The following is a 12,189-nucleotide window of genomic DNA, read 5'->3' on the forward strand; positions in this document are numbered from 1 at the left end:
ACAAGCACTTGGAGACCCAGATTGGATCATGGCCATGCAAGAAGAGCTCAACAACTTCACAAGAAATCAAGTATGGACCTTGGTGGAAAGACCCAATACCAATGTTATTGGCACCAAATGGGTATTCCGTAACAAGCAAGATGAGAATGGGGTAGTGACAAGGAACAAGGTAAGATTGGTTGCTCAAGGCTTCACTCAAGTAGAGGGCTTGGACTTTGAAGAAACATATGCACCGGTGGCAAGGCTTGAAGCAATCTGAATGCTTCTAGCTTATGCCGCTCATCACAACTTCAAGCTATATCAAATGGATGTGAAGAGTGCATTCCTCAATGACCTTATTCAAGAACTTGTCTATGTTGAGCAACCACCGGGCTTTGAAGATCCCAAGTTTTCCAGCCATGTCTACAAACTCCAAAAGACACTCTATGGGCATAAGCAAGCACCAAGAGCATGGTATGAATACCTTAAGGAATTCTTGCTTAAATAAAGCTTTGAAATAGGCAAAGCTGATCCTACCCTTTTCACTCATAAAGTTGGTAAAGATATCTTTGTGTGCCAAATATATGTCGATGACATAATATTTGGTAGTACTAATCATATGTTTTGTGAGGAATTTAGTAACATCATGACCAAGAGATTTGAGATGTCCATGATAGGTGAATTGAAGTTCTTTCTTGGATTTCAAATCAAGCAAGTGAAGGATGGAACTTTTATTAGTCAAACAAAGTACACACATGATATGCTCAAGAAGTTTGACATGGTGAATGCCAAGCCTATCAAAACCCCCATGCCAACCAATGGACATATTGATCTCAATGATGACAGGAAAGCCATGGATACCAAGGTATATCGCTCCATAATTAGCTCTCTACTTTATTTGTACACATCTAGGCCCGACATTATGCTTAGTGTGTGCATGTGTGCTAGATTTCAAGGTAACCCGAAAGAGTGTCACTTAGTGGACATTAAGAGAATCTTGAGATATTTAGTACACACTCCTAACCTTGGCTTGTGGTATCCTAAGGGCTCTAAGTTTGATCTACTTGGGTATTCGGATTCCAATTACGCTGGTTGCAAAGTAGATCGAAAAAGCACTTTGGGGACATGTCAATTTCTTGGATGGTCCTTAGTGTCTTGGAGTTCTAAGAAGCAAAATTGTGTAGCCCTTTCCACCGTCGAGGCCGAGTATGTTGCAGTTGATGCATGTTGTGCTCAACTACTTTGGATGAGGCAAACCCTTCAAGATTTCGGATGTCGCTTTACCAAAATCCCACTCTTGTGTGACAATGAAAGTACCATAAAGCTAGCAAACAATCACGTAAGACACTCGAGAACTAAGCACATAGACCACAAAACCAAAGGAGATATCAAAATTTGCCATATGAGCACCAAAAAGCAACTAGCCGATATCTTCACTAAGCCTCTTAATGAGTCAAGGTTTTGTGCTTTGTGTAGTGAGCTAAATATACTTGATTCTCATAACATGGTTTGAACTATAGCACACCTCAGATTGATGAATTAGCATGCATAGGACAAAAAGATTTGCCAAAAAGTTTAAATATTGTGCTTCAAAATGATTTATCAAAAGAAACCAGTACATTATGGTCATGGTTTATATTGTTTATCTGCTACTGATCATAGTATGCTTGAGATATATGTCCATATCCTATATATGTAGATGTATTTGGTTTTGTAGCTACACCCCTTACTATTGTGGATGCGGTAGTATCAGGTTGGTACTATGGCAATGCCGCTCTACAGCAGTACCACATACTGGCCATGATAGTGCCATAGTTTGAAATGCGCCAGGCATTTGGGCCGCAACGGCATTTACTGCAGGCCCCTTTTTCTTTCCTTTACTTCATCCTAGGCCACAGTAACTCCCTCCTTCCTCTCCCTTTCACCCCGACATGCCGCACTCTCTTCTCTCTCATGCCCGCGTCGCCTGCACCGTCGCCGTGATCTCTGGTCACATCTCAGTGGTGCCGCACCGGCTGCCAGAGCTCCTATGCTTCTCCAACTACCGCTACAGCTCTTGGGTGGAGCAATTTTGCCTCTCTTCCCTTCAATCCATGTGGTCCAAGGTATAACCCTAGAACCATCCCGATCTATGCAATGGAGGCTTTTGGCTATAGATGTTGGCTTCTAGTAATAGTGTGGATGGATTGGAGATAGGATTGATGATTAATATAAATCAATATGGAGATTCATTGGTGGAAGGAAAGTTGTCCATATGACAGTGCCGCAAACCAATGTGGCAATGCCGTGGGCTATAGAGTGCTTTCTCTAAAGTTTACAGCACCACTAGATTTGTGACTCTCGATATTGATTGGATTTAGTCACCAAGTCTCATCTTTTTAATTCATAATACTATCTTACACATCTTTATGCCTATCTCCATATATTGATAGAACTATGTTTCTTGAGATTGTATCATGGGTTAAGAGTTAGATTATGAAATGAGTTAAGTAGACAAGAAGAAGCAGAATGCAGTCCTAGTGAAACAGCTGGTGCGGCAGTACCGCTCCTAGGCACGGCAGTGCTGCATGTCTGGGGATAGTTCCATATCAACTGCTTCTCTTGCTTGCACTTTGACTCTTCTTGATTACTTAACTTATTTTATAGGCTAACTTTTACTCCCCATTGAAGCAGTTTCTTATTTTGTTCTATTGTTGTGCATAGATGGCCTTCGGAGGTGAAGATGACCGGAGGGGGAAGAGTAAGATGACAGAGCCACGAGACAAGCCAACTCCTCACCATGGCCATGGGAGGATAGCTGGTGGCAGCAGTAGTGTAGCAGCTAGAGGAGACCTAAGAGACAAGGGAGGAGGGATCAGATGATCCAGGAGGAGATCTTGAGATGGTTGGCCGCATCATTCCTCCTAGTGCTTGTCCAGCCACTCCTCCTCACCTTGAGGAGTTTGATAGAGCCTATATCACTGAGTACCCTAAGGAGGTGCTCATGAGGCGTCTAGTTGATAACCATGCTCATCCCATGCTCAATTATATAGGAAAGCAGAAGAAGCACGTGAGAACAATCCTTATGAGCAACCAAAGGATTTGGAGGTTGACTATAGATTCTAGAATGAGTTTTATTCCAACTTCTATGCCTTAGTGATCTTCAATTCAAGGAAGTCTAAGATTGTCAAGATGCAATACGTTGATTGGGAGAAGATCAAGGAGAAGGATGACCCTAAATTCAACAAGATGATCAAGGCTTGTGAGCACTTTGGCCTCACTAATATCATGAGTTTCTAGTACAATTGGAATGAGGAAGTGCTCGCCTAGTTCCATGCCACCTTCTACTATGACATCTATGCAGATGAGATCCACTGGATGACTGAAGGAAGACACTATCACATTGACTTTGTGACCTTTAGCAGGATCCTTGGTGAGGAGGAGCGGGGCTTCACTTATATCCATGATGAGGCTAGAGTTGAGATCCGTGACATTGCCTATATGTGGATTGACAAGAGAGAAGCTAATGGTTGAGTTAGTGGCTTGCAAAGCTACTACTACATCTTGAACAACCTAATCAGGCACACCATAAATCACAAGGATGGAGTAGCTTTAGATCTTAATGGCTATGTGAGGAATGTGCTTGCTAGGTTTGCTCCTAGAGGTGATAGGTTCAATGTCCCTCGCTTCATGTGGCGTGAGCTGAGGATTGTCATGGACGATGGGAGAAAGGGGCTGCCCTATGCCCCTATCTCATGTTCATGATTGAGAGGGTCACTAGCTACAAGTTTGACAAAGATGGTCTCCATACCATCTACAAGATTGAGAAGACCCAAGCCTCAGGTGCTAGCAAGGCAGTGAGATGCTCTCCATCAGTTGAGGACGTGCCTGAGTCCTCCCGCTCTAGGTCCCACAAAGGTAAGAAGATGGAGAAGTTTGGAAAATAGATCAAGGCCACTTTTACCACTTGTACCTATGTAGCGAGGACCGCATATGAGGACTGGTTGGAGAACCCTAAGGCCAACCAGGAGGCTAAAGAGCATGCAAGGCAGCCACCTCTTCCTCCAACTGAGTCACCACTAAGGTTTCACAACCTCTCGAGCCTTTCTGACATGGAGTCAAAGGATGAGGAGGAGGAGGAGGAGGAGTAGGTGCAGCTAGACCTTGATCCTCACATGACCTTGGCCTCGACCTTGTAGTCCTTAAGGAGGAGCACCAGATGCCAATGCCACACTTTGACCACACATCACCAAGGGAGGGCGGTGGTGTCCTCCTTTGATGATGACGACAATGATGATGGCGGTGATGGTTTTGCTGAAGGTGGTAGTAGGGCTGCTGGTGGAGATGATGTCGATTAGAAGGGCATCCAAGAAGATGAGGAGTGAACTAGTTGATCTTTCTTATTTTCATCTCTTTTTAGTGCTTTATGCCAAAGGGGGAGGAAATTAGAGGGGTCAAGAACTTTTTGACACCATGGAGAGGTTGTTGCAGCAGGAGCTTCATGTTCTATCCTATAAGAGTAGTCTTCGTTAGGTGAGAGTTTGAGAGTCGATCAAAAACTCTATTCGTGTAATAATGCTACCTAAGCACTCTTTATGTATGGGATATGGACATGTATTGATCTATGTTGTAGCTTGTCATATAATTGTACTAGAATGTTCTTTTATATGAGTATTACATGTTGTGTGGTGCATGTTTGTACTTCTGCTGTTACAGCAAGTGCGGTAGTGCCACACCTAGGCCCCGTAGTGCCGCTCTATGGCAGTGCTGTGGCTAAAGGGCGACAATGTTGTACCCAGCTATCACAGCAATCCTTGTTGTGTATGAACTATAATTGGCATCATGATTATATATCTGACACAGTGTGCAGCACCCCATAAGAGCATAGGTGTAGGGGGAGCCCCATCACTTTTACTAAAATGTGAATCTTGCTTCTTATGCCAATCTAAGAATTCAATTCTCCATTCACACATTTAGGGGGAGGCTCTACACCCATGGCTCAAAAATCTTACTATTTATTTCATATCTTTTGTAAACTCTAATTGGGTTGTCATAATCACCAAAAAGGGAAAGATTGAAAGTGCAATCAAGCCCTAATTATGGGTTTTGGTGATAATGACCACACAATTAGAGGACTAATGAGATTTATTGAGATGACAAGAAGGGAATCAATGTTTGAGGATGTTACATGAAATGGAGGAGCCTCTAATTACAAACATTGATGGCTTCAAGCTCAAAGGAGGTTTAAATTCTTTTATATTTTGAATTTGAGTATAGAAAAAACCGTACTATAAAGGGGGACACATTGCTTAAACTAAATTGTGCTATCAAATGCTCAATCTTACATATACATCCTCATTTACTCAGCCAAGACAACTAGCACTTCACTCTTACTCTTGCTATCTTGCCTAGTGTGACAGTGCCACACCTAGAGAGAGGCACTGCCACTGAGTGGCATAGCCGCAGTTGAGCCACGGCACTGCCATGACTTAATTGACCGTTGGCCCTAGGAGGGTATTTATACCTCTCCCTTTCCCTTCCAATGGCTCTCTCCTTCCCAATCATTCAGTTCATGGGAGAAGAAAAAAGTGCTCTTCTCTCTCTCCTCCATTGGTGACCTTGAGCTCCCAAGGTTCTCCATTGATTTTCCCATCAATCCTTGAGAGAATAAGGTGCTAAACTTGATTAGAGAGTAGATCCTTTGATTCCCCAACTCTAAAGAGCACCTGGTTCATGTTTTGGCCAGCGATTGTGTTTGTTACTCTTGGAGCTTGGCTCCTAACTAGCTAGAGCATCGCCCATGGAGCTTGCCAACTTGTATGGCAGCCCCAAGAGGTTTGTAACTATCTCTTGAAGCTAGTAAACTCACCCCTTATCTCAAGAGTTAACTCTCTTGACTTGAGAATGAGGAAGGGTTGCAAAGCCCTAAGCCTTAGTGGCTAACCCCAACAACATGGACTTAGGCAAGCCTTGGTGGTGAGCAGAACCATGGGATAAATCCTTGTGTCACCTTGTGCTCGATTTACTTTACTTGCATTTCATATTGTTGTTGAGGTGATTTCTAGGGTTTGAGGTCAATCTACTTGTGTGTGGTATTCCTACCACTTCTAGCTGTTGATCTATAATCCATACACCTGTAGGAAGCTCAGTAATTTCTTTGATCTAAGTTCCATTAATAGATTTTGAATTATGCCTCAAGGTTATCTGTAGGTGCGATAGTGCCGCTGTTCTGGCCCAGCAGTGTTGCAGAGCGACAGTGCCGCGGGTTGAATTTAACAAAAGTTCATGTTTTGTTTTGACAGCCCTATTCACCCACCCTCTAGGCTAACCAGAGATCCTACAAGGAGTGATGATGATGATGAGGAGGAGGAGGAGGACTCCAAGGAGGCTCTCATGGACATGTTGGAGAATGCCCACACATGTCTTGAGATGAAGAGAAAGGAGTGCAAAGAATTACGGAAAGAGCTCAAAGCTCTCAAGCGATCCTTTGATGAGCTTAATGCTTCTCATGAGAGTCTAAGGGAAGACCATGATGAGCTTGGAAATACTCACACTAAGCTTGAAAGAGCTCACTCCTCTCTCCTCGAGCAAGTCAAGAAGGAGGAAGCCAAGAAGGAGCAAGTGATTGTGTCTTGTGATGTGGGACTAACATGTGATATTCCTGATGAATCTTTTTATAAGCCCATTGTTGTTGCTCTCACTATCAGTGACCAATACTAGGGTACCCAAAGAGGATGAGCTAATAACCATCAACATTGATTCATTCGAGCAGTCAAGAGTGTGACTACAGCTCCAACCGACCCCTAGGTGCTCAAGCTCTGCCTCACCCGACCTCTAGGGGCGGGCTCTGCCTCGCCCAACACCAAGGCCGTGGGCTCCGCCTCACCCAACCTTTGAGGGTTGGCTCTGCCTCGCCTAGCCTTTGAGGGTGGGCTACGCCTCGGCCGGCCTCTAGGGACGAGCTTTGCCTCACCCAACACTGAGACTGCAGGCTCTGCCTCATCTAACCTCTGAGGGCTGGCTCCACCACACCTAGCCTCTAAGGACGGGCTCTGGCTTGCCTAACCTCTGGGGGCAGGCTCCATCTCACCCAACCCTTAGGTTTGTGCTCTGCCTCGCCCAACCTCTGAGGGCAGGCTCTGCCTCACCTAACACCGAGGCCATAGGCTCTACCTCGCCCAACCTCTGAGGGCTAGCTCGGCCTCGCCCGGCCTTTGGGGATGGGCTTTGCCTCGCTCAACCCTTGGGTTTGTACTTTGCCTCGCTCGACCTCTGAGGGCGGGCTCTGCCTTGCCCAACACTAAGGCCACGGGCTCTACCTCGCTCCACCTCTGAGGGCTGGCTTTGCCTTACCTAGCCTCTAAGGGCGGGCTCTGCCTTGCCCGACCTTTGAGGGTTGGCTCTGCCTCGCTCAGCCTCTAAGGGTAGGCTCCACCTTGCCCGACCTTTGGGGGTAGGCTCTGCCTCGCTCGACCCTTAGGTTTGTGCTCTGCCTCGCCCAGCATCTAGGGGAACTTTGCCTCGACCAACCCCGAGGCTAGGGGATCTGTCTCGCCCAATGAAGACCCATATCGCCGCCAACCACTCTAGGTCTAAGCGAATGGCCCTGGGTCAAAGCTCTGACACTAGGGAGGTGACCGACATGCCCTGATATAACCCATGGCCGTAATGGGCCATATCTGGGGATTCACATTAGGGACAACATTAGGCATACCAGTGCTATTCTACCTAACCCTCGTACGAGCACTGATAGGCACGTCAGTTCACCATGACGTCCGCCGGGATGGAGTAGAGTGCCATGATTGGGAGACGATGCCTACGCATGGCACCAATGATGGACAGGTCCACGATGTGAAGCTATCCTGTTGATGTCTATAGGGTCAGAAGGACCCGTGTGAAGGAAAAGAAGGACCCAACGATCCTAGAGGACATCTTCTCCTTCTCATTCTCCTCTTTTCCCTCCACTGTAACCCATGCTTTCCCTTGGCCTATAAAAGACTCAAACCCCGAACCGATCAGAACACACAAGCACACAACCAAGAAGCGACCGAGCTCTCAGCACCCATTCGCTCCTCTCACCAGAGACTTGGGACATATCCCTCTCTCAGCCATTTGTAACCCCTACTATGAACTTTTAGTGCTAGTAACACAAGCAACAACAATGAACTGGACGTAGGGACATTCTGCCCAAACTAGTATAAATCTCGTGTCCTCTTAGCACACCATCCAAGCCAGACACACAATAATAGAAATTTACTAGTCGGTGGCAACTCAAAACATGGATAGTTGGCATGCCAAATAGGGGCCTTTTGTGCATCTCGACATCCACACCAGGCCCCAGATGGATAGTCACAACCTTAGCTGGGTCTCGGGCATGCACATGCGCTTTGGGGACCTAGACTTCATCATCATGATGGAAGGAGAGTTGGCGATGGCTCCTGCCACCGTCTGACCTCTCCACTCTGCTAGCCTTGACATGATTGCCGAGGCACTTGAGGAGCTGCAGCTGTACGCATCGGAGGCCCACGCCCCTAGAAGCAACCAGCTCCTCTACTTCGACTATAAAAGTTTAGAGCACCAGCTTGGCGCCTTCCTAGGACCCTGACCATCCTGGAAGGACCTGCGCAACCTCACCTTCTCGTTCACTAATGTCATGGCATAGCTTGCCGGAGGGGAGCCACTCTCTCTGGAATACCTCATCCAGAGCGCCCTAACAACGCTCCCGTTTGGTCTCTGCAACGCCATAGAGACCAATGGCCACCTTGTGGCACAACGCACGCCTCCATCCCTCACGAATGATGGGTTCATGGGAATGACTGAATATGTCATGGAGCCTTTCCATGACCTCCTCGCAAGAGAATTAGAGTCACCCTCTAGCTCTGACTCTAGCAGGGGGAGCCATCACCCCTCTCATGAGTGCTTCATGGTAGGTACCCCCAAGGGACACATTGAAAGCATCCACGAGGAAGAAGCTACCCCAGTGATGTGAGCTCGATGCTAGCTAGCGCACGCCCTCGGAGTGACCCAAGAAGGATGTGTTAGTCCACCAGGCGCCATAAGGTGGCAGGCGGCAAGCTGCGCACCACGGTCCCGGTACATGAGCATCTCAGTCACAATCGTGACACGCGTGACACCCTCGATGCTCGTAGGTGAGCCCAAGGTGATCTGAGGGAGGGAGCTAGCCATGGATACCACCCTCTTCATGGCAGATGCTACAACAGTGATGAGGACTAAAGCCTAAGCCCTAGCCTATTGGGACCTTAGGCCTTCAGCCAACACAGCCTCAACACTGCCTTCCTACCACGGTACCGACCACCAACCAATATCCTCAAATACTCTAGGGAAATGAACCCTGGACTATGGCTCAAGGATTATCAGCTTACTTGCCAAGTCGGTGGAGTGGATAATGATGACTTCATTATCCGCAACCTTCCATTGTTCCACGCCGATTCGGCACAAACATGGTTGGAACACCTTCCGCCCAATAGAATCCAAAGTTGGGCGGACCTGAAAGAGATCTTCATGGGGAACTTCTAGGGCACATACAAGCATCCTGGGAACCCATAGGATCTCAAAAACTGCCGATAGAAGGCAAGAGAAACCCTCTATGGGTACATCTGGTGCTTCTCTCGGCAGTTCAATGAGCTACATAACGTCGCCGACGCCCATGTTATAGGAGCTTTCTTGTCTAGGACCACCTATGAGTCCCTAGTTCACAAGCTAGGACATAAGGGCCCATGAACCACCAAGGAGCTCCTTGACATCACCAACAGCCATGCCTTGGGTGAGGAGGCCGTCAGAGCAATCTTCGACCACCTCAAAGGCAAGGCAAAGTGGGACAAGGACACCGGCGAAGGTGGCTCCAATCGTCCCATCAAGAAGAGGAACAAGCAGCGACATGAGGGCTCGCTCGTGGCCGCCACCAACTATAAGGTGGGCTAGAAGCCCATGGAGGGCACCCCGAACCACTTTGAGATGCTACTCAAAGGGCCATGCCTGAACCATTCCTTCCCCATCAAGCATCTATACAAGGACTATGGCCTCATGAAGCGGTTCTTGTCCGAAGGCTTCAACAAGAGAGGGCATAGAAAGGACCCCAAGCTGACCACAAATGACATTGAGGGAAGGGATGTCGACTTTCCAACACTGGATGGCTGCCTCATGATCTTCGGAGGGTCGGTGGCCTATAACTCCAAGCGTCGCCAGAAGCTCACATGCCGCAAGGTCTATATGGCTGAACTGGCCACGCCTGTCTTCCTCCGGTGGTTGGAGTCTACCATAACCTTTGATTGGACCGACCACCTAGAGAGCATCCCACAACCAGGGAGATATCCACTCATGGTCAACCCGATCATTGGCACGAAGCGGCTCACCAAGGTACTGATGGATGGAGGCAGCGACCTCAACATCATGTACGCTGAATCGCTTAACGCCATGGGCATCGACTAATCATGCGTCCAATCGACTGGAGCACCTTTCCATGGCATTGTGCCTGGAAAGCAGGCCATGCCACTTGGACAGATTGATCTGCCTATCACCTTTGGGGACCCATCCAATTATAGGATGGAGACCCTCACCTTTGAGGTGGTCGAGTTCCATGGAACCTACCACGACATCCTAGGATGTCCATGCTATGCGAAGTTCATGGCCATCCCTATCTACACCTACCTAAAGCTAAAGATGCTAGGGCCGTATGGGGTCATCACCATCGGTACCTTCTTGTAGCAAGCCTACGAATGCGAGGTTGAGTGCTAAAATCATGCCGCAGCAATCATCGCGTCCAAGGAGCTTGCGACCATTGGGAAAGTGGTCATCGAAGAAGCACCCAACCCTAAGCGATCAGCTAGATCTTTCGAGCCAGTGGAGGGTGCTAAGGAGGTCCTCATAGACCCCAGCAGCTCCAAGGGCAAAGTAGTGCGCATTAGCACCACGCTTTCCTCCTAATAGTAAAGCACGCTCATCGGCTTCCTCCGCATCAATAGAGATATCTTTGCGTGGAAACCCTTAGACATGCCAGGCATTTCGAGAGAAGTTGCTGAGCATGCCTTGAAGATCAGGCCAGACTCCAAGCCGGTGAAGCAGCGCCTATGTCGCTTCAACGAGGGGAAATGCAGGCCATCGGTGAGGAGATAGCAAAGCTATTGGCGGCAGGGTTCATCAGGGAAGTATACCACCCAGAGTGGTTAGCCAATCCTATCCTTGTATGAAAGAAGAGCTAGAAATGGAGAATGTGTGTTGACTACATGGGTCTCAACTAAGCGTGTCCAAAGGATCCATTTCCTTTGCCATGCATAGACCAAGTAGGCGACTCTACCTTAGGGTGCGAAATCCCTTTGCTTCCTTGATGCGTACTCCGGGTATCATCAAATTATGATGAAAGAGTCTGACCAACTCATGAAATCTTTCATCACCCCATTTGGATTGTTCTGCTATGTTACAATGTCATTTAGTCTAAAGAATGTAGGGGCTACATACCAGTGTTGTATGCTCAAGTGTTTTGGAGACCTCATCGAGTGAACCATTGAGGCCTACGTGGATGACATCAGTGGTCAAGTCCAAATGGTCTGACCAGGTCATAGCTAACCTTGAGCAGACCTTCACAAAACTCTAAGCAAATGGCATTAAGCTCAACCCCGAGAAGTGTGTTTTCAAGGTCTGAGGGGTATGTTGCTTGGTTTCATCATCTCCGAGCATGGCATCGAAGCCAACTCAGAGAAGATCTTAGGCATCACAAGGATGGGCTCGATTTCAGAACATGAAGGGGGATACAGTGAGTTACAAGGGTGCCTTGCCATGCTCAGCTGCTTCATCTCGCACCTCGACGAACTGATGTCTCCCCCTCTATCGGCTTCTGAAGAAGGCCTGACCATTTCGAATGGACGTTCGAGGCCTAGGAGGCACTTGACATGGTCAAACAACTCCTGATGAAGGCCTCGATCCTAGTTCCTCCAGATCAATAGAGAACCACTTCTGCTCTACATTATGGCCACCACTGCAAGTGGTCAGCGCTGCCCTAGGTGGTGGAGTGAGAAGAAGAGGGACATGCCCTCAAAGTATAGCGCCCTGTGTACTTCATTAGCGAGGTCCTATCCGATTTCAGGACCCACTACCCCCAAATCTAGAAGCTTCCTATATGTCCGTCCTCATCACCAAGAGGAAGCTACGCCACTACTTTGTGTCACATCTGGTGATGGTCATGATGTCCTTCCCCCTCGATGAGGTCGTCCAAAA

The sequence above is a fragment of the Miscanthus floridulus genome, chromosome 2 (genome assembly GCF_019320115.1).
Source record: "Miscanthus floridulus cultivar M001 chromosome 2, ASM1932011v1, whole genome shotgun sequence".
Classification (NCBI taxonomy): Eukaryota; Viridiplantae; Streptophyta; class Magnoliopsida; order Poales; family Poaceae; genus Miscanthus; species Miscanthus floridulus.